This window comes from Triturus cristatus, chromosome 8, assembly GCF_964204655.1.
Source record: "Triturus cristatus chromosome 8, aTriCri1.1, whole genome shotgun sequence".
In the NCBI taxonomy this organism is placed as follows: domain Eukaryota; kingdom Metazoa; phylum Chordata; class Amphibia; order Caudata; family Salamandridae; genus Triturus; species Triturus cristatus.
This window is the reverse complement of record NC_140591.1, coordinates 53,511,086-53,529,056: the sequence shown is the minus strand read 5'-3', so window position 1 is coordinate 53,529,056 and position 17,971 is coordinate 53,511,086. Positions and strand designations below refer to the sequence as shown.

General features: G+C 48.0%; 1 long non-coding RNA gene across 1 annotated transcript in view; it reads right to left on the bottom strand.

Moving 5' to 3' along the window:
* Positions 1 to 7,753: 7,753 nt before the first annotated feature.
* LOC146800057 (uncharacterized) overlaps positions 7,754 to 17,971 on the bottom strand; it is a 76,742-nt gene continuing 66,524 nt past the window's right edge. Inside the window, exon 3 of the long non-coding RNA XR_014968045.1 lies at positions 7,754 to 8,651. This is a non-coding gene — a long non-coding RNA (uncharacterized LOC146800057). The remainder of the gene's footprint in view (positions 8,652 to 17,971) is intronic.

Below are 17,971 nucleotides of genomic sequence, written 5' to 3'. Positions count from 1 at the left end.
TTCCTAACCAACAGATCGTTTAGGGTATCTGCCCCCCCGTTTATCTCCCAACCTCAAAACATAGGACAAGGAGTTCCACAGGGCTCTGCCCTCAGTCCCTCCTTGTTTAACCTATACATGCAACCCCTGGCGGAGGTTGCCAAGAAATGGGGCCTCACAATGGTGTCGTACGCCGACGACACCCAGTTGGTCATCAGCCTCAACCATGCCCCCTCTCCCGATGCCACTAGATTCAGGGATGGTCTGACCGCCGTTGCTAAATGGATGACGGCTAATTGCCTTCAACTCAACGGCGGCAAAACAGAGGTGCTGATAATGGGGAAAAATAGTAACAACTGGAATGACCTCTGGTGGCCCCAATCACTGGGCCCAGCACCCCCCCCCCCCAAAGACTCTAGCTAAAAACCTGGGAGTGTGGCTGGACTCTGCTCTTAGCTTCCAGTCGCACACAAAAAAAGTTGCCGCGACCTGCGTTGGCTTACTGAGAAGCCTCACCCCCCATCTTAGGCTATTTTGACTCAAAAACTCGTCAACTCATCGTACAATCTACCATTCTGTCCAGACTGGACTACGCGAGTGCCTTGTTGTTAGGAGCTAATAAAACTGAAGTTAAGAGACTCCAACGGATACAAAATTCGGCGGCAAGGGCTATAGTAGGTCTCCCTAAAAGATGCTCGGCGAGAGCGACCATTCACAGATTACATTGGTTACCCATGGAAGCCCGCATCCAGTTCAAAGCCCTCATATTCGCCTTTAAAATCATGAAGAACGAAGGCCCGGAGCTACTCCGCTCGCTGTTGACCCCCTACACTCCCAAACGGAACCTCAGGTCCATGGGGCAACACCTAGCAATGGTACCCTACACTAAGTTTTGCCGCATCGGAGGGCGCTCCTTCAAACTACTGGGGGCCAAATTATGGAACTCCCTTCCCCTCAATATTCGATGCATGGACAACATCCTAGCTTTCCGCAGAGCTATTAAAACCTATCTCTTCCCCCCCTGTTAGGTCCCTCCCTTCCCCCTGTTTCAGTTGGTTGTGTTATGGTTCCAGCGCCGGGACGCCCCGTTGCGGGGGCAGCTGTTTGCGCTTTACAAAACTGATAACATAACATAACAGTTTGAGATGATTGGGGGGGAAGGCTGTTGCCTCCAGTTCTGTTCCGTTAATCAAAGTTTGCGTCTCTCCTCTAAGGCTTCGCTGAACCATGGGTTTTTGTCTTTCTCTGAAATTCTTTTGGGTTTTAGAGGCGCGAAAGATTTCAGACATTGAGGAGTTATAGTGAGCAGTCAGGACGTTGACGTCTGCCACGTTCGAGGGGAGAGTGAGAACCATCTCACAATGGGAAGCCAGGTTGTTCCACTCGATGTTTGTGTTTCTTATCCAGTGTTTTTGCTTTCTTTGTTGCGAGAAAGATTTCCTATTTCTTGTATTCCACTGATACCCGCTTCGCCATGTAGATGTAACATAAAACACAATTGTATCACGCATGTGAAGGCCTAGTACATGATGCCAAGTGTCAGGAATCACAGGAGGTTTCCTCCTCCTACTTCCTCCGCAGCTACTATTCTCTCATTACAAACTCAAGGAGCAGCTAATCCCTTTAGTTGGAGCGCTAGTTGGCACCGTAGAAACTCCAACATGGCCGCCAACATCCTGACACTGCAACAGCATATCGCTGTTTAGCAGTCTAGTCTTTCAGGGAATGACAGTCTGGTGAGGTGTGCTCCAATATTCTACTGCGCACTTCACTGAAGATTCTACTGGAGTAGCACCTGTTTCTCTTGCGTCGTGGAAGATAGTCAGGGTAGTGGCGGAATAATCGGGTTTAGTTTCGTCGGTTACTACAAACGTTCAAAGACTAAGGTTAGTGTCTAAATCTAAAAATTACTTCAGATTTTCACCTAGAGCCAATGAGAAAAAATCTGTTTGAAAATTAATCAGGCTTAAAGTTATGCTTAAGTTAGCAATAGCGATTAAAATGGTAAAGTAGATTGAAACTAACATTAATAGTTAGGCAAAATTCATGACCGTTTAGTTCAGTGATAACAGCCCGAGTGAGGAGAACGTGGGTGAGACTTTTCAACTCGCCGCGTCTGAGGAAATGATTCACAGGGAGTGATTAATCACAAAACAATAGAAAGGACAAACGCGGGCACCGTTCTTTCCGTGCCGCGTTGTCCTGAAGGGATTGAAAGAATAAAAGACGCGCGCACGTTTCTCTTCGTGTGCGCGATAAACCTCGAGGCAGAAAACATCACCGGCAATTTTCTAACGCGACTCATCTCCCTAGAGCCGCGTTAGTTCAAAGAGCTGGCAAGAGCGAACGCGAGAATATTACAGTTCGCTTCGCGTTTAACTCGAGGAAGCGCCAATAAATAATTGCATGCGTCTCTTGCTAGCCGCCTTTAAATAGGTTGCAGAAGCTATATCCGAGGCACACACAAACCAGGCAGCACCTTCTTCAATTGGCTAGGAAACCATAAACATCCAAACACCATACCCCATAAAAGAAATTCAATTAAGGCTGGTGTATAACTTGGTTGTTAGAAGTCAACATTGAAGATGCAGCTCAACAATTCAGGCACCATTTAAAACACATCTTTCACTTGCCTAGTGAGTAACCGGTTGGGAAAAAAGAGAGAATTCACATTGTACAGCATAACAGAAAAGATTACTTACCTTGTTTTCTTACGTTAAGACAGAGCAGAGATTGAGGTAGAACGACCTGTGAAGAAAGGAATATGTGATTAGAGTGAAGGCTTCTCTGGGTAAAACATAAACACATAAGAGAAGTAAGAAGAGTGGCAAGCCCAAAACTACCCTCTGGTAAGATAAGTTATCTTATGTAAAGAATACAAGTAAGTTTAAGGTTATCAATCATATTTGACTTACGTAAATGTTTTTAGCTTGAACAACAAGAAGAAAGGCCAAGATGAACCAGCCAAGTTTTGGAGCTGTCTCTTCTCTGTCCCAACGCCTTTCCCCATTCAGTACTTACCTGCGATGGAATAATATAAAACCTAGCAGGGGGGTTCTGAGAAGGGCATTGGGATTTAGCGTCATTTTGCTCCTGTGTGGTTAAACTAGTTCTAGTACGACCCCTTGACAGTGTTCCAACAAGTTTTTTGTCAGCAAGGTCGGTGTTTCTCAGAAACTAAACCAAGTGTCGCAAATGTATGTCAAAAGGTAATGTGACAAAGGAGAAGCATCTTTCAGAAAGTGCCAATTTACATGTACAGGGTTTTATTTCCTACCAAGCCCAACTCTGGCGCATGACAGATTTGATTTCTTTCTGCAGATGATGTTCTGATCATGCTGAAAATAGAGGCGGCGGTCAGGACTGTGGCCATGTCATTACTGCCTTGTTAAAGTGGAGGACTGGCTCAATCAATGGATTTGTATAGCTTGGCTTATTACCCTGTAGGGTACCATATCCAGCCGCTAGCAGGTCCTGGTGGACTTATTCAAACGGCCAGGTCTTGTGTGCCTTTCGGAATTCTGATAAAAAGGTGGTGGTCCGGAGATAAAGGGGAAGGCTGTTCCAGGTCTTTGCTGTGAGGTGGAAAGAAAAAGCATCCTACGCTTCTGCAGATGCAGGGTGAGTGAGCCAGTGGGAGTGAGGTGGAGCGCAGTATTTTGGGTGGTTGGTGGAAGCTAGGGCAGTGGTTGATGTAGGCGGGTCCTTGGCTGGGAAGGAATGTGTGCATGGGAGTCCATTGGAGTTATTTGAGGTGTGGTGTGATGTGGGTTTGTCATGGGAGGTAAAGAATGAGTTTGGCCATGGCTTTTTCTATTGTCAAGTCTCTGTAGAAGGCAGGCTGTTATTCCTGCATAGAGAGCAGTGCTAGAGTCCTGGCAGCTGGTGATGAACGCCTGTGTCGTGGCGCTCATTCTCTGCAGAGTGAGCCATTTGAAGATTTTCCATAGCATGAGCAGTGTCTGGAAGCAGGTGGAGGATACAGTACTGACTCCTGCTTTCATGGTGAGCTTGCTATCAAGGATGATGTCAAGGATTCTGGTGTGGCCAGTAGTGGTGGAAAAGGGTCCAAGGTTCAATAGCCACCAGGAGTCGTTCCAGGGGTTGGTGTCGTTCATGAAGATCAGTACCTCCGTTTTGTCAGTGTTGAGTTTCAGGCAGTTCATCCAGTCCGCGACGCTTGCCATGAGTCTGTGGAAGTTGGTTATGGTGGTGGTTGGGTCCTCGCCTCGGGTATGGAGAAGGAGTTGTGTCATCCGTGTAGGATAGGTTGAGTTTGTGCTCGGATGATGTAGGAGAGAAGGGGTCATGTAGGTGTTGAAGATGGTGGGGCTGAGGGATGAGCCATGTGAGACGCAGCAGAAGAAATCCCCAAGTTCGGAGGTGTAGGGTGGTAGGCTGACCCTCTGTTCTTCCCGTGAGGAAGGATTCAATCCTTCTGCGTGGTGTAGTCTTTCGATCAGCGTGTAGTGGAATACAGTGTTGAATGCTACCGAGACAAGAGGCTAAAAAGGATCTGGGCTGCCTTTTCTCCCCAGTTGAGGAAGGCTCAGATGTCATCCGAGGGTGCGATTACAGCAGTCTCTGTGTAGTGGCTGCTTCAGAAATCCGACTGAGAGGCGTTGAGTAGGTGGTGCTGCTCAAGATGTTTCATGAGTTGCCGGTTGATTGTTTTTTTCCAGGACCTTGGCCGGGAAAGAGAGCAGTTAGATTGGCCGGTAGTTCGAGATCATTGGGGGTCCGCAGATGGCTTCTTCACTAAAGGCTTGATTTCAGCTGGGTTCCAGTAGTCTGGGAAGGTGTCTGTAGTTATTGAGATGTTGAGCAGGGTGGGGAGTTCATGGCTGATTCTTTGGCCTCAGAGGTTGAAGATGTGATAAGGGCAGGGGTCTGTAGGATCTCCTGAGTGGATGGAGTTCATGGTTTTGGTAGTGTCCTAGGTGCTGAGCTGCTTCCAGGTGGCCAGTTGATGATCTGTGTTGGCGGTGGTGATGGTGTGGAGGTAGGGAGTTCCAAGGGTGAGGGTTGATGTTTCCGTAGATGGTGGCAACCTTCTTGTGGAAGAAGTACGTAAAGTTGTTGCCAAGCTCTGGTGATGTTGTTTTCTGTGGCTGTGGGATAGGAGAACTCTGCTGATGCTGAAGGGTTCTATACTGTGGTTGGAGCTGGCTTCGATGCACACAGCTATGGCATTCTTCATTTACCTTAGCCAACGGTGGTAGAGGAAGTGATTGTAATGTGCCCTGTCGGTGGTCTTTGCTGGTGCGCCATCTCCTTTTGCATTGTTTGCAGTCGCACTTTGCTGTTCTGAGTTCTAGGGTGTACCAGCTGGCCTGTTTGGAGGATCTTCAGTGTCTGTTCTGGATGGTGGTGATGGCGTCTGGCAAGTTGGTGAGACAGGTGTTGAAGTTCTTGATTCCCCAGATGAGTGTCAACCAGACCTTTTCCTTGCTGAGACAAACCCTGTCCCTCTTTGCTAGCTTCAAAAACCATCCTTGTCTGCCTGTTAAGAACCTGGTATTAAAAAATTAACTCTGCCCTGTCTTTGGGATCAGGTAGATTCCCTGGGAAACAATTGCTTTTAGTTGGTCACCCTGAAATGCATTTTATGCCTGATTACGGTTTCTCACAAGATGCAGATTATAAACACATTTAGCTCTGTGCACCTTGATTACTATTATTCAGTCTACGTTGGCTTGCCTGCCTACTTGAACCACAAGCTTCAATTTCTGCAAAACTAGACAGCCAGACTGGTGCTAGATTGAAGATAAAATATCCTATTTCCACAGCTCTGGCATTGTTATACTGGCTCCCTGTGAAAGACCATATTTATACAAATCAGTGTTCTCATTATTGCACTCCTCTCAGCTCTCGCTTTAGTGGGCATTAACTTTTCCTCCTCTTGAGAGAAAAGACAAATTCCTGTTGACAGTCCCCACAATGTGAATGAAAATGTATGTGAACGTGCTTTTTCATTAGCTGCAAAGTGAAATTTCTTGCCTCTGATTAGAGGCGGATAACTGATCTAAGCAAATTTAGGAAAACTTTAAAGATGTGGTTGTTCATGCATAATGACTAGCACCGGTCTTCAACTAGCAAATTGCCTTCTGTTGCCTGGGTGTTGCTGTTCAGTGCCATAATACTCCTTTGGGGGCGTAAATGCAGCACTTACAAAACATTTAAACTAAACACATGTTAGAAATAATGATTCACATGCGATACCACATTACTGAATAAATAACTGGCAAGAAAAGTAGCGTGCGTTAACAAACCTGAAGAAAAACTGCTGAATATTTTTATGGTCGTACATAATCTAAAAGAAGCCAAAAATGTGTCTTGCATTTACCATCTCATTTTAAAAATGTGGAAAACACCTTTTACCCAATAATATGAATTTGCTGGGAGCATTATGAACTCCAACATATTTAAAAAAAACATTGGAATAGAAGAAAATTATGACCCATTGGCATTGTGCATCACAAAAAATGTCAATTCAGAATCGAGGAATAATGATACTGTAGTAATGCCATCCTTCAGTTTTTTTTTTTTTTAAACTTTGGAATGCAAGATAAGTTATTGGGTTTGAGAACACTACTCCAGGCCCATGGATATGCATACAGGCAGTTTGTTTCAAAAGCCAAACATGGCAAATTTGAAGGATGGTCTGGGAATGCTTAGCATGGTGGCAGTTAAAGATAAACTTAAAAACAATGGAGGACAGCAGGCAGAATCTGAAGATGCCATGTTTTACGAATAGTAAAGAGCAGGTTCATGAGCCACGTAAAAGTGCTTGGCCGCTTTATTATTATTCCCCATTAGAAATAAGATTGCACTGATGAGTGCAATCAATCATAAGTATAAACCACCTTTTCATAATCATTGGATTACTGACCTACTTATTTGTGCATCTATATACACACAAAAGTAAATTATACAAGCATCTATTCATTTTATGAGAAAAAGCAACTGTAATGGTCAGCTCCTTTTTCTACCACTGACCTAGTGGCGTTCGTGTTCCTAGGTGAGGTGTGGCTCACTGGTTAGAGGCGGCAGATCCGCAAGCAGAGAAGCGGCCAGGGACCAGGGTTCAATTCCCGACGCGGCAGGGTCGTGGACCAGGGTCAAAACGGACTTGATAATTCTCGCCTCGGTACCTACTCTAACCAGGAACACACTCGGCAACTCTGGGCATTAGCTTGCCTCATCTCCACAACGGCCCCACACATTCGCCGGGGATGCCTGGTTTCACCTTGGAGATACCCAGGAGGGACCATCTCACAGGGATAGCCAGGACGGGTTCCCCAGCGGTCTACAGCGCCACGACGCCTCAGGGCAGCAGTGCGCTTTACAAGACACATACATTTAAGTGTAAAGTGCTTGTGCTTTTCAAACGTTGGATGTGTCTTGATTATCACTGGACTCTATGAAGCGAGCTTTAATCTGTAGTGTCAGCCATTGTAGGATTGGACTCAATCGCTGCCAATACCCAGCATGCACGAGTCATTGAAACCCGTCACTAACGCTTGCGTTTACCCTTCACACTGGTAACTGCCATAGTTCTTCAGGTGCGATCTTTCAAACTTTAGTCACATGAAGGTTTGACATTTAATTGGATTTACTGACTGCCTGGCTTTTAGCACTCATTGAACAGCATTTATCAGCTGATTGAGTGTTTGGTACCCATCAGATGACTAGCATGTAATGTTCAGCCTTTGGCTATTGCAAATTGAATTATAGGCACATTTATAAAGAATTTTTTACGACATACGCAGTGTATAATATAGTTTTGCTTCTTTATTGTAAACCATTTAACGTACATTTTAAAACAATTATAAAAAGAATACAATGACATTGTTTTTTTTATTTTTTGGTTATTATACACAAGACAAATCAGCCAGAGAAAAGTCCACATAGGAATGCTTAGGTGAAAGAACTCAATTCATAAGCCCAGCCTTCAACCAGATCAAAGAATGAAAATGGTCAAAACACTTCTGCAATTTTGCTAATGAGTTACCTCTCGTGAGAAATCAGAATCCTTATAGAAGTGGGGGTCATTCAATGGACTAAGTGTAAGAAGACGTCTACTGCAAAGTCAAAATTACAAAGTCACCAGAGAGAACATCTGTGGTAGAACCTTATGCAACTTGCTGATGTCCAGAGTCCTCACAGTATTCACAACAGGCATGCCACCATTTCACTGTACTGAATGTGAGAGGAGCTTTACTATAAATTCAGTTCTGCATGGTCCATGGGGAAACATGGAGGGGGAGACAACATTTTACCGTACTGAATGCGAGAAGTGCTTTGCTAGACCTTCAGTTCTGCATTGTAAATGGGGAAACATGGAGGGGAAGGCACCATTTCACTGTACTGAATGTGGGATGAGCTTTACTCATAAGGCAGTTCTTGAATGGCATGGGAGTAGACACCAGAGGGATGCCCTGCTGAGCACAAGAAGTTAAGTCAACACTGATCTTTAACACCACCTGAGAAATCACTTGTGGGAAAAGTCCCTACATTACACAGAGGGCGAGTAGTTTCCTAATCCATATTTCAATCTTCAGTGTTTTATCTAAGAATTCGTTGTACATTTACTTCAAGAGCAAGAAAAGCTTTGTTAAATTCAAATGTTCAGCGTCATCATGGAATCCACTTTGGAATAAATCCTTTGCCTGTAAAGACAGAGAGAAACAGAAGTACACAGGCATTAGACACAAACACAAGAGACATGCTATGTGGCGGACTTTCACATGAGCTCTTGCCACAAAGATATAGTACACACAACATACTACAATAGATATAAGATGCAGAACACAGATAGGCATATTGCTGAGTTTTCAATCCTAAAAGCACCAGCTGTCACAGAAAAAGGTGCACATCGCACACAAAACCAGTGGCATTATTATCAAAGATAATTTCTCAGAGCTTTAAAGTGCTGAAAACATGTTACTATTACCCAGTTCAACAGTACTCACACGTGAATCCATTCACTACATGACAAACACCAACAGCAACACCCACCAAAGACATATCTGCATCATTAGTACATAACAGGAACACATTAAACAGAAGAAACAGTCCACGCAGTGATCAACACCACGCTCAGCCTCCCTGTCTTCATTCAGCAACAGGCATGCTACCAATCTAAAAAATTCTTAAGTCCTCGGGCCACACCTCGTCAATAGCAAATCACAAACAGCTCAGGGCTGAGACACTACCACCCAGCCACCTAACATGACTCACTCAGTCACTAAGTTGGCACTATGCATACATGACCACAGACTTTTCATATGAACGCAACATCTGACATCATGCCATGTAACTTCCACCACACCTTCTTAGAGATGGACCAAAACACAATATTTCAATAAAGGCATCATTTGGAAACCTTGAATGTGTGGAAAGGAACTGTAACCCAGCCAGCAGCACTCTAACAGAAGGCTGTACTGATTAAATGCAATTAACTGAATATTCAATATCACCTAAACATACATTGGAGGGTGAAGTCCTTTGCATCAAGTTTGAGAAATGCTTTATTTAAAGATAACATAGTTTCAATCGAATGTAAACAACAACAAAATTCTTTCCCTGCACGAATTAGAGATGTATTTTCACCATCTCCGACTCAGAATGATATTTGGACATCTCACCAGAGAAAATACCGTAAAAACGGAGTAATACCAAGCACCTTTTGGGATTCACAGATCACTGAAGAACGTTACTTTTGACTGAGGAGCTTAACTGAGAAAGGAAATTTGTCAATCATAATCAATCATAGCATTTGTATAGCGCGCTACTCACCCGGAAGGGTCTCAAGGCGCTGGGGGAGAGGGGGCCGTTACTGCTCGAAGAGCCAGGTTTTTAGTTGCTTCCTGAAGGAGAGATGGCCCTGGGTCAGCCGAAAGTGGATGGGGAGGGAGTTCCAAGTCTTGGCTGCCAGGTAGGAGAAGGATCTTCCTCCGGCGGTGGCTCTGCGGATGCGTGGTACGGCGGCGAGGCTGGTCGATCGTAGCTGGCGGGTGGGCGTGTAGAAGGTCAGGCAGTTGTTGAGGTACATGGGGCCCAGGTCACGCCTTGTGTGCGTGGGTGAGGAGCCTGAACGTGATCCTCTTGCTGATGGGGAGCCAGTGCAGGTCTCAGGTGGCCGGAGATGTGGCTGTGTCGGGGGATGTCCAGGACGAGTCGTGCGGAGGTGTTCTGAATGCGTTGGAGTCTTTTCTGAAGTTTGGCTGCGGTTCCGGCGTAGAGGGTGTTCCCGTAGTCCAGTCGGCTGGTGACGAGTGCCTGGGTGACCGTCCTCCTGGTTTCGGTGGGGATCCATCGGAAGATCTTACAGAGCGTGCGCAGGGTGTTGAAGCATGAGGATGAGACGGCGTTGACTTGTCTGGTCATCGAGAGGGAGGAATCCAGGATGAAGCCCAGGTTGCGTGCGTGGTCCGTTGGCTTGGGAGTGGTGCCCAGGGCAGGGGGCCACCAGGAGTCGTCCCAGGCGAAGGGCGATGATCCCAGGATGAGGACTTCCATCTTGTCTGAGTTCAGTTTCAGGCGGCTGTTCTTCATCCATTCGGCGAAGTCTTTCATCCCTTCCTGGAGGCTGGTTCTGGCGGTGGCGGGGTCGTTGGTTAGGGAGAGGATCAGCTGGGTGTCGTCGGCGTAGATGTTGAGGTTGTGTTGGCGTGCGATGGCTGCGAGGGGGCTCATGTAGATGTTGAAGAGGGTTGGGCTGAGTGATGATCCTTGTGGTACGCCGCAGATGACTTTGGTGGCGTCGGATCTGAACGGGGGGAGGCGGACTCTGAGTTCTTCCAGCGAGGAACGAGATCCACTTCAGTGCCTTCTCTTGGATCCCGATGTTGCTGAGGCTCTGTACTAGGGTGCGGTGGCAGACAGTGTCGAACGCTGCAGAGAGGTCCAGGAGGATGAGGGCCGCTGTTTCTCCGTTGTCGAGCAGGGATCTGATGTAATCGGTGGCTGCGATCAGTGCGGTCTCGGTGCTGTGGTTTGCTCGAAAACCGGACTGCGAGGGGGTCAAGGGATCGAGGGATCAGTTCGTCTCGAGGAAGGTGGCGAGCTGTCTGTTGACGGTCTTCGATGACTTTGGCAGGAAAAGGGAGGAGCAAGATGGGGCGGAAGTTCTTGAGGTCAATGGGGTCCGCTGTTGGTTTCTTCAGGAGGGCGCTGAGCTCGGCGTGCTTCCAGCTCTCCGGGAAGGTGGCGGTGTGGAAGGAGGTGTTGATGATGTCCCGGAGTTGGGGTGCGATGATGGAGTCGGCCTTGTTGAAGACGTGGTGGGGCAGGGGTCGGTTAGAGATCCGGAGTGGATGGTGTTCATCGTGCGGGTGGTGTCTTCGGTGCTGACCGGGGTCCAGGCGCAGAGGGCGGTGGTGGGGGGGCGTTGGTTCGGCGGTTGGGTGCGTGGTTGGTGCACCGAAGCTGTTGTATGTCGGCGATCTTGCGGTGGAAGAACGAGGCGAGTGAGTCGCAGAGGTCTTGTGAAGGAGTGATGTCGTTTCCGGCGCTGGGGTTGGAGAGCTCTTTGACGATGCTGAAGAGTTCCTTGCTGTTGTGGGTGTTGTTGTCCAGTCTTTCTTTGAATGCGGTCTTCTTGGTGGTGCGGATCAGCTGGTGGCGTGCTTGAGGGCGGTCATGTCTGTGGTCTGGTCGTGGCGCCAGGCTTTCTCGAGGGTGCGGCAGTTCATCTTGGAGTCCTTCGTCGGTGAACCAGGGGGCTTTCTTGCTGCCGGGTCTGCTGGGAGGGTTCTTCAGTGGTGCGAGGTCATCGGCGCAGGCGGTCAGCCACTGTGTGAGGTTGCTGGCTGCTTCGTTGGGGTCCGTTGTGCTGGCGGGAGGGTTCTGGCTGAGGGAGGTGGTGAGCTGCTCGGTGGTGATCTTGCTCCAGCTCCGGCGAGGAACCTGTTGCGGGTGGTGGTGGGTTGTGGTTCCTCTGAAGCTGAAGTGGACGCAGCTGTGGTCAGTCCAATGAAGTCCGGTTGAGTGGCTGAAGGAGATGTGTTTGCTGGAAGAGAAGACGGGGTCAAGCGTGTGGCCGGCGTAGTGGGTGTGGGTGTTCACCAGTTGCTTGAGTCCGAGGTTGTCCAGCAGGGTGGTGGTGTTGCTGTCCTTGTTGTTCTCCGGCTGGAAGTTGAGGTCCCCTAGGAGGATGTAGTCAGCGGATGGGAGGGCGTGCGGGCTGATGAAGTCTGCGATGTCTTTGCTGAATTGTGTGCGTGGTCCTGGGGGTCTGTAGATGAGGGTGCCTCTGAGGGTCATCTTGGGGTCGGTGTGTATCTGGAAGTGGAGGTGTTCAGCGGCGGTGAAGGTGTCGGAGTTGGTCGTGATGCGGATGGTGTTCTTGTGTACGATGGCAATGCCTCCTCCGGTCTGGTTGACGCGGCCCCTCCGGGTGATCTTGTATCCGTCCGGGATGGCTGTGGCGATGTCGGGGGCTGAGGAGGTGTTCATCCAGGTTTCTGTGAAGGCGGCGACGTCTGGCGATGTTGTGTCGAGGAGGTTCCAGAGTTCGACGGTGTGTCTGTGGACGGAGCGGGTGTTGAGCAGGATGCATTTGAGGTGGTTGTTGCTGGTGTTCGGCTTGGTGGGTGCGGTGCAGGTCCGGAGGCAGGTGAACTTGCAGGTTTGGCAGGTGAAGGGTCCGTGGGCGCGTTTCGGGGTGGCTCGGTAGCAGGCGGGGTTCCGTCCGGCGTTGAGGGTGGCGGCGCCGTAAGTCCGTCGTGTGGGCTGGCATCTTCGGGGGCCAGGGGTCCAGGCGCTGGGCGCGGACAGGCTTAGACGGGCTTGCCTTTGGCGCGGCTTCGGTGCACAAGCGGCGCGCCCGCTGCGCGTACGCGCAGGCTCCATATGAGGCGGAGCAGCTGGGAGGCGGGAGCGGGCGGCCAATCGCGTACAGAAGGAAAAAGGGGGCGTGGCAGCGATGGAGCAGCGGCGGGAAGCAGGGAGCGGGTGGGGGCACCAGAGGGATTAGCGAGGCACGCGAAACAAAACAAAAGCACAAGTGAATACAATGCAGGAGTTAAAAACACAAGTACAGGAACAAAGATACAGTGGGCACGAAAAATCGTGCTAAAAGGGAGCAAGTACAGAAAAAGAAGCAGTGAGCAAGAAAAACGGGCTAAAAACGGAGCAGGGATAACGAGCAGCAGTGAGGGGGCACCGCTGGCGAGCCGTGCGGCGTGAGGAGTGTCCTGAGGTCTGGTCACACTTACCTGCGCCGCGCGGGCTCCATATGAGGCCAAGTGGGAGGGCGGAGCAGCTGGGAGGCGGGAGCGGGGCAGCCAATCGGGTACAGAAGGAAAAAGGGGGCGGGCCGTGATGGAGCAGCGGCGGGAAGCGGGGAGCGGGTGGGGGCACCAGAGGGATTAGCGAGGCACGCTAAACAAAACAAAAGCACAAGTGAATACAATGCAGGAGTTAAAAACACAAGTACAGGAACAAAGATACAGTGGGCACGAAAAATCGGGCTAAAAGGGAGCAAGTACAGAAAAAGAAGCAGTGAGCACGAAAAACGGGCCAAAAACGGAGCAGGGACAACGAGCAGCAGCAAGGGAGCACCGCTGGCGAGTCGTGCGGCGTGGGGGGTGTCCTGAGGTCACTGAAGAACTTTACTTTCGACTGAGAGGAGCATAACTGAGAAAGGAAATTTGTGATCATCTAAAAACCTCACTACAGGGTCTGCTTTTTGCCTCAAAGAACACGAGAAATGTAAAAATAGTACTACTGATGGTGAAAATCATTAATAGTATACAAAGGCATATTGTCCAGTTCATATACGGATTTCACTCAACCCAAGAATTTCCAGTTTCATTTTAGAATCCAAATAGGAGTTCCGTGATTGGGTCAAATACTTGTAACTATGCTCCAGGGCTGGGGGTATTCACTGCCAAAACCCCTACAAGGTTGGTCAACAGATACCTGGTACAATAGAGCTTTGCTGCTCTGCTGATCAGAATCTGCCAGCCACGTCATTTTAGACCTCCCAATGGCATTCGATATGGTCAACCATCACAACCTTCTCAATTGGTTTTCTGAATTAGGCAACAGCAATAATGCGCTTGGGTCTCCAGTTTTTTGTCCGATAGAACGTTTCAGGTTTTGTTCTCAGTTTGCATCAAAAGTCAGAACCGTGGATTGTGGTATTGCCCTTGATTATTTTTCTGTAAATGATCCCATTAGTCCACCTTATTCATTACTGTGGATCTGATGACTTGTTCTTTTATGCAGGTGATGCTCAGATCATACTGAAGATCGAGGTGTATGTTAGGACTGTGATCATGTCATTACTGCCTTGCTAAGTGGAGTACAGGATAAGTGCCAACCATCTAAAACTGATCAGTAATAAGATCAAGGTCTGACCAGATCTTACCCTTTAGGATTCCAATCCGCTTGGCGTTCTTCGCTAGGCTACAAGGCACCCTTATGTGCCTGTGTAAAGAGCTTGGGAATATAATTTGACACTGCCCTGTCTCTGGGGACCAGGTAAATTCCCGATAAAGAACTGCTTGTAATTGCGCACCCTGAAACGCATGTCACGCCTGATTACATTTTCTTACAAGGTACAGATTATAAATGTATACATCTCTGTGCACTTTGATTACTATATTTAGTTCTACCTTGGCCTACGTGAACCACAAACTTTAACTTCTTCCAAGCTATGCAGCCAGAGTGGTGCTAAGACTTAGGCTGTTTCTCTAGCTTTGGCACGGTTACATTGCCTCCCTGTAAAAGACAAAATTGTATTTAGATCAATGTGATGTGCACAAAACAAGGTTTGCTCTCATCTTGTCTCTCATTTTAGTGTACATTAGTTCCCACATCTCTTGATATCAAATACAAATTCATTCAGACGGTCCCCAGAGTTTGACTGAAAACATTCTGCAGACATACTTTTTCAGTAGCTGCCGTCAAAAGGTTAAACTCCTTACACCTCTATATTGGAGGCAGATAATTGATCGACAAATTAATAACAGTTTTAAAGACATGGTTGTTCACTCAACATGACTAGCCCTCCCATGACTAGAACCTGCCTTCAACTAGCAAAGTTTTTCTTTTGCTTGGGTACTTTGTTTAGCACCATGATGCACCTTTAGTGGCTATTGCAGTACTTCACAAAATAAGTCAACTAAACGTGGTACCCTTTTGTACAACCATCCAACATCTCATATCAAAATCAATTATGCCACATGAATTACTGAATAAATATCTGTAGAGAAAAGTAAAATGTATGTTACAATGTAAAATTGCTAAATATCTTTATGGTTGTACATAACCTGCAAGAAGCAAAAATTAGTGTTCAGAAGTTACCATCTCACTTTTAGCGAGAAACTTTTTCTACCTAAAAATATAAATTTGATAAAAGAATTATGAATTCAAATACATTCTGAAGAAAATTCTAATGCATGAAAATTCTGACCCATTGTCCCTGTGTGTCACAAAGAAAAAAAATAATATCATGGAATAGGGACTGCAGGAATGACATCCACATTTGCAGCGTTTTTGTTTTTTACTTTGGAATCTGGGAAAAGCCATTGGGTTTGAGTGTATTGTATCCCACGTTCATTGGTATAGATAGATCTTCATTTACTTCAGGCAATTTGTTTTAACAGCAGCGGATGGCAAAGTTGAGGGATGGTCTGGGAGGCTTAGCATAAGGGCAGTTAAAGATATGCTTAAATACGATGGAAGAGAGCAAAGACCAGGCAGACATCTGAAGGTGCCATGTGTTACTATTAGAAGAAGTATGTTTGTTAGCCACACAAAAGAGCTTGACTACTTATATTATTCCTCAAAATTAATACCAAGGTAGAACAGAAGAGTGCAATAAAATAGAAGTAGGTTATAAACCTACTTTTCATTATCTTGATTACGGACCAACTTGTTTTTGGATCTCTCTACTCAATTAAAGAACATTATACAAGCATCTATCCATTTTATGTGAGATGGTAGAGGTGAGAAAGATCAGCATCCTTTTCTACCACTGACTTGGTTAAGATAGCGAAAATGTTAGAGCTTTTGAAACGACAGATGCTTCATGCTCACGGACATTATGACCTACTGTGTATGACCAGTGCTTCAATCTATACTGTCAGCCGTTGTAGGACCAGAGTAATCGCTGTAAATACTCACAGCTTGCCCGATTCATTGAAACCGGTCACTATACTGTCTGTGCTTATCATTCATAATGTTAACTACCACATTTTATCAGGCGTGATGTGTAGGAGAGTAGGGTCTGCAATCCTATGATCACCCCAGATTTTTGCTTTTTGCTTCATTGGTTTACGACTTTTCCTGGCTGTGGGCCTGCTAATCAGACCCACAGCCTAGCTGTTCTCTCTCTAAAGTGACACATGTACCTTAGGTGCATTTACTAATTGGAGCTGGGCCACCTTATCAGTCCCTGTATCAGCATACCTTAGGTATCCAGGGCCTAGGTTTACCCAGGGCCTACCAGGGGCTGCAGCATGTATTATGCCACCCCTGGCTGGCCACCCAAATCTGACACAACTGGCTGCACGACGGCTGGGGCAAGGTGGTGTAATCACCCTTTGCTTTAGGTATAGTATTCCTATATCTAACCCTAAAATGGACACATGTATTCCTATCAGTCACTCCTATGGCAGGCCTTATCAATCCTGAAGGCAGAGTGCTTGGAATCATGGGAGATGGTGCTCTGGCGTGAGCTGAGCCCGTCTGCAGCTTGCGGAACCAAGTCCTAATAGCTGTTCCAGGATAACGTGTTTCATATACTCTTAAAGTGCATTATAATCCTCTGGGTTATTTGCTAACTTTGGTATCGCATTATCAAAGCATGTCGAGTAAGGTGTCATACGAATTGAAATACTAGCCCCTCGCCAATTCTGGCGACGGGGTTAGCATTCCACCCTTCTAGAGGGACACGACATGCATGTAACTGTGAACCCCGGTTAAAGTTGACTCGAGCCTCAGCATCACAAAATGGATGCTGCCACCACAGACACAAGTCTGACCTCCTGCTGCTGGGAGTCCTTCCAGCGGGGAGAGCTTGGACAAAGGGTTTCCTGTCGGGGGCGGTGCCCGCGCCGTCCCAGACAGGGTTTTGTGTATTCCAGGTAGGCAAGGCTGAGAGGAAGGTGACTGCAAGTGGCACCCCGGTGCTCACTGTGCATAGGCCGGCTTGAACCAGTTCCAGGGGCACCCCAGCCTCTGAGCCGAGAAGAGACCGGACGAAGGAGAGGGGAGTAACCACCCCCCCCCCCTGGTCCCACCCATAGGCAGGACCTAGTCACGGGCCAGCCCCTTTTCTTAGAATAAAGGTAGGAGCGGGCCCCCTTCCCAAATTGGATAATTCTGAATCTTGAACTACTTTCCACGAAAGGAACTCTTGACTTTTTCTGAAGACTCTCCCTTGTGGCTAAGGAGTAGCCACCCTGCACCAGCAGGCACCACCTAAGCGCTTGCGGTTTGCTGCACGTCCATCCTCCGGATCCAGATTGACCAGCTCGACGAGACCCGGGTTCCCTGCCATCTCTGACCTCTACCTGCATCATCAGCTCAGCTGAGATTCGTGGGTGTGACGAGACCTGCGGGACCGGCCATCATCAAAACCTGCACGACGCTTGCCTAGCACGACCACCGAGGGACCCTCGAGTGAGTGCTCCTGGGGTTTGAGAAGCCCCAACCCTGAGCAGCTCCAGCACCGAAGACCAGCCTCCCCGAGATCTGTGGGGGGGCCCTTCTGCTCTTTGCCGCTCACCGCGTTGTTCGGTCCCTTGCCGTTGGCTAGTGGCCCTCCTAACGACGCACCACGACATTTCCGTCGCTGGTCTGGTTGCTCCAGACTGGCCTTAGCCCCCCTCCAACAGAGGAGCACCCCGGACCCCCCTGGTCCACTCCAGACGCCATCTTGACTCCACCGCGTGGGCTTGCCTTGCCAAGGGTTGTTGCCCAATCCTGGGTCCAGCATCACCGACAGCAGACACCTTCGTGGGACAGCTCGCCC